This window comes from Sceloporus occidentalis, unplaced genomic scaffold (assembly GCF_023333645.1).
Source record: "Sceloporus occidentalis isolate IW3139 unplaced genomic scaffold, rSceOcc1.0.p SCAF_78, whole genome shotgun sequence".
In the NCBI taxonomy this organism is placed as follows: domain Eukaryota; kingdom Metazoa; phylum Chordata; class Lepidosauria; order Squamata; family Phrynosomatidae; genus Sceloporus; species Sceloporus occidentalis.
This window is the reverse complement of record NW_028317058.1, coordinates 412,462-417,500: the sequence shown is the minus strand read 5'-3', so window position 1 is coordinate 417,500 and position 5,039 is coordinate 412,462.

Genomic DNA, 5,039 nt, shown 5'->3' with positions numbered 1-5,039 from the left:
AGTTGTAGCATTGGGGTTTTAAAAGTCTGCACGAGCGACCAACAGAGTCGCTCGTGCAGACTTTTAAAACCCCAATGCTGTAACTTACCCGGCAGATCCCACTGGTCTCCCTGTTCTATCAGTTAATAAATTATAGAACAGGGAGACCAGCGGGATCTGCCGGACAATTACGGCACCAGGAGTATAACAGTCTGTACGAGCGACCCTATTGGTCGCCAGCAGGGGGCTCGTCTGCCATCAACCAATGGCAGACGAGCCCCCTGCTGACGACCAATAGAGTTGCTCATACGGACATTTAAACTCCTGGCGCCAGAGCGGCTTTAACCCCGTTTTAACCCCTTAACCGGGGAAAACGAAGAAAACCCGAGCACGAAGAATGTCCGCGAATATTCGCCCGAAGAGAAGACAGGACCAGGCGAATATTCGCGGAATACGAAGTTTTTTTTTTTGCCGAAGACGAGCACGAAGACGAACACGAAGAGCCCCCTGGTGCCCAAGTCTACTTTTTACTAAATTTCTAATTCTAAATTTTCAGCTAATCATCCAACTATGGTATCAAAAGAAAGCTCTATCTCTCCTTGAAAAAACAATATATAGTTTATATGGGTACACTATTCACAAAAATGGCAAAATTTCTCCGGGATTGAAGGGGTTAAACACAGTATGGCCGCTATTTGTGTGTATTATTTAATAACGAAAATATATGGCATTGCAGGCCGGTCCTGATTCCTGGGCACTGTCCCACTGTCCTGGGTAACTCTTCCTTATGATCTCCCTGAAGTGGCCCACGGAATTATAAAATCATTGGAGGTCTGTGCTGTCTTGCAGCTCCCACATGGCCAACTAGTGACGCTCTGCAGCTGAGTGCTGCAATATGGCTCTTCGGGTCAGGTGGCCAGTCGCCTTACCTCCTGCCCTGCCCACTTCCAGCACAGGCCCTATTCCTGTCCACATCTTGCCATCATCCTCCCCGATTTGGACACCTGAAATATTGGGGTATACAAATCCAGTCAATGACCCGACCATGCTCTTCAGGTGTTGGTTGCTCCAGCCCAGGTGTGATGGGCATCATAGTGATTATTGTAGAAAACAGCCCATTGGCCCCTCCAGTCTACCCTTTTGACTCAGTTTCTATTTCGTTCTTTAGGTTAGTTTTCTGCACATCTAACGACCTCTTGAATTCCTTCAGTGTTTGCTGTATTTGTAATGGATTGCAAGCTTACATAAACAGAGCCAGGAGCTCTCAACATATATCGTTATTATTGTCGATTTGGTATATTTTCATGTTTCATGTTATTGATCATTTTCACTGCCTTATAAATAAATAAAATGTAACTCCACTGGAAGTCTATTCCAGGTATCTACTACCTTTCCCATAAACATATATAATTGCATTTCCTGTGTTAAAAACACATACTTCATAGTTTTATACTACAGAGCTCTGTGATACATTAACTAATATCACAAACTACAATATGAAATGAGGGAACCTCATGAGAAAGTGGCGTATCTCAGAAGAAAAAGTTAAGTTTAATTGTACAAAAAGGTTTTTTTTTCTTTTTACACTTTTTACCTAAGCTACGTACCTGGGAACATTCGGGTTCCTGCATACTGGAGCCCCCCTTGTGGGATGCGTGTAGGAGGCCCTGGTGACATGGCAGGACACATGTTTCTTGGAGGGGAGTGGGGGCAAGCTACACCACTGCTCCTGTGACCCGGAAACTTCCTGTAGAGATGCGGAGACTCCCTGTAGAGACCCAGAGACTCCCTGTAGAGACCCGTAGACTCCCTGTAGAGACCCGTAGACTCCCTGTAGAGACCCGGAGATTCCCTGTCAGAGACCCGGAGATTCCCTGTCAGAGACCCGGAGATTCCCTGTCAGAGACCCGGAGATTCCCTGTCAGAGACCCGGAGACTCCCTGTCAGAGACCCGTAGACTCCCTGTCAGAGACCCGTAGACTCCCTGTCAGAGACCCGTAGACTCCCTGTCAGAGACCCGTAGACTCCCTGTCAGAGACCCATAGACTCCCTGTAGAGACCCGGTGTTTCAGTTCCCAGGTATGCTAATGTCATGGTCTCTCCCCGTCTGTCAGTTTAGACAGACCCCTTGAATGTATATGTTGTAGGTAGTGCTGTGTAAATTGTTGGCACCATATAAATAAAAGATAATAATAAGTAAAACTTTCATGCATGGAACAAATCTCTTGTATTTTCTGTCTTCTCTATCACAGGCATTTTTACGGCGCGTTCGCTATTGAGAAGTTATTATTACAGGCGGATGCTAGCAGGGATTCCCTGGCTGCCTCGCTTAATGACTCCTCGTCCCCAAACCACCAAGGGACTGTCTGACTCGGAGTCTAGAGTGGGCGGGGCTTGGTGACGTCACCGGGAGGTGACCAGGCGCTCCCCCTCACACGCTGGGACTGCCGATGCTTTCTGGGCTCGCAGTGCGCGTTGAATGAGTGGGGGGAAGGGAGCACAAGCCGCTCAGGACCGGACTGCTTGGGCTGTGTAACGGAGGATAAAGGAGCCGGCAGCCAGGCTGATGTATAACGAGTCCTTTTGGAAGTGTGCGCGCAGGGCTGGGTAAGTGGCTGCACTCGGGATGCTCGGTCCCAGTCTTTCATTTTATTCATTTCTCCTGTTGCTGAGCAGTTTGTGATGAGAGAGACCACCGCGGGGATGCCTGTCTAATAATGCGATATGAGGATGCCTTATTGCTTTTCAGTAACGCATTGGGATAGAGCGTTATAACATTAACCTGCGGTGGGCTGGGGATGGCTGCTCCGGAGCTGATTTTAAACGATCCCGTTACTGACACATACGATACAGAGCGTTTCAATGGGAGTCAAGGGGTTAACTCTCTAGCAGTCCCGATTTGCTTATTTTGCTATTGGGAGCTATGGAACTGGGGGTATTACCCAGGTGGGTTTTGGGGTATACAGTAACTGCATAATAGCCCCCTGAGTGCAGAACTATAAATGTGGTGTGGGGATATCGCTCGCAGTCTGTAAGTAGAGAGCTGTATCTCTCCATATACATTAATAGCTATGGGTTGTTAATGTTTGCACCAGGAGCATCATCCTTTATGGAGCTTTAATAATGATTCCAGATCATCACCCCTGCTGCTGATCACTGAAAGAAACCAGTCCCAGACCGTGACTGCTAGTAGCTGGACAGGCTATGGAAAGTAAGACTCCCCGTATCGGTGGTCAACAGACTTAAGTGTATTTTAAACTCTAGTTGTCATTTTTCAGCCACCTGGACAAAAAACAGAAGCTCTTAAACCGATATTTTTAGGTGCGGTTTCATTTGTCTCCGATAGGGGGCGTGTGATAAATGTCTTATACCGGTCCACATGCATGTGTGACAGCACAATGCATTTTATCTTTTATTTAGAACTTAGTTTGGAATAATTATAAAACTGATCTGTGCCAAGTGGTCAAAGAAGGACTCCATTTAATTTTACCCTCCAGGGTTTTTTGTGCAATGGCTTTATGTTTCGTGATCACTTAGGAAATGAGATCACTGAGTCTGGACCACCCAGTGACATGTGTTGGAGGGCTAGCTAGTCATTGTGTCCTTCAGCTAGGGAGTAAGCCTGCCCTTCTGTTCACTGTAAGTGGCTCAGATTTGTTTTCTAATAATTGATGTTTGTTTACAGGGGAGGCTGCTGGATATGGCTATATGTAACAACTTAAATGTTTTGATTTCATTACACACACACACACACACACACACACACACACACACAGCTACTAAACAAATACAAATATCTGAAGTATACATACATCTGGGACTTTTTCCCTCTCCTTAATAATCTTTTTTTCTTTAAAAGTCAGATAAAAGTGACCGATTTGCTACAGTTAACCACATTTCAGTGCATATTTATTTTGTATTACAGACTTTTAATTTTTAAGTAAACTAAATGGTTAAATTAGATATTGGGCTGCCAGCATTCAGTAAGCTGGAGCTCTGTCCCCTAATAGAAACCTGATGTCCCTGTATGTGGCGTTGAGTGCGCTATAATAAAGCAGACATTTATTAAGTGTCCTATACAGGGAGCATGATTTGTTGGTGCTCATTAACTATTTCTCTGCCTAGTGAACCGCTCACCCCTGACACTTAAAAGGTAGTTTGTAAGTTATTTATTGCCTTGCCATAACTGCATAATCTACTTTTGTTTATAGTGTTTGTAAAAGTAGACATTTTACTGCGTTTAGTAAAGTATTTTTTTTCTTTTAGTCCCCAAAATTATGGTACAGCATAGACTTGCACTGCTCCTTTTCTAGTCAACCTCTTCCAAATGTGATAGAAGAGCTGCTGGTAACTACTTAAAAGCACCCAACAGGAGCGCAGTAGTCAGTTTTATACATAGTTTTAAATATACATGATTTTGCAATGAATTTTGTGAAAATAGTTTTATAGGGGAACTAGAACACACTATTTTTTTAAAAATAAACGGTTCTAGTTTTTGCATACGGTTGAAGGCAGTTGCATATTATGCATTAGTTATGTATCCTAGATCTGTTTTCTTAGCCCAATTAACTAGAGAAACATCCTGACTTCTCATACTGCCTTATGATATGCTGACTCATGAAAGTCTATGGAGGAATGGACTTCATAAGCATTGACATAAAGCAACAGATCAGTGTAGTGAATGAGAAGGGAAAGCCACCCCAAATATCACGGCTGACAACAATGGAAGCATCCAGGTCTGCAGATTAAGGACGTCTTTTGGAATGAAATAAAAACAGGTTTTGGTCTGTGTTAACCTACATTACTATCTACAGGATTGTATAACTTCTGTCTTTTTTTGCGATAGCACGTTAATTGATAATATCCCTGACTCAAGCGAAATTCATGTATCGATAGGAGGAGGGTAAAATATAAAAACAGCTTTAAACTTGACAATATGCAAAATTGACAATACCATTAGAAGGATAGGAAGCGTACCCTGCTCTTAAAATGTATTAGGAGAGTGCGGAGGAATGAAAGGGACTGTTTGGGCAAGGGGGATTTCATTGGAGAAGAAAGAT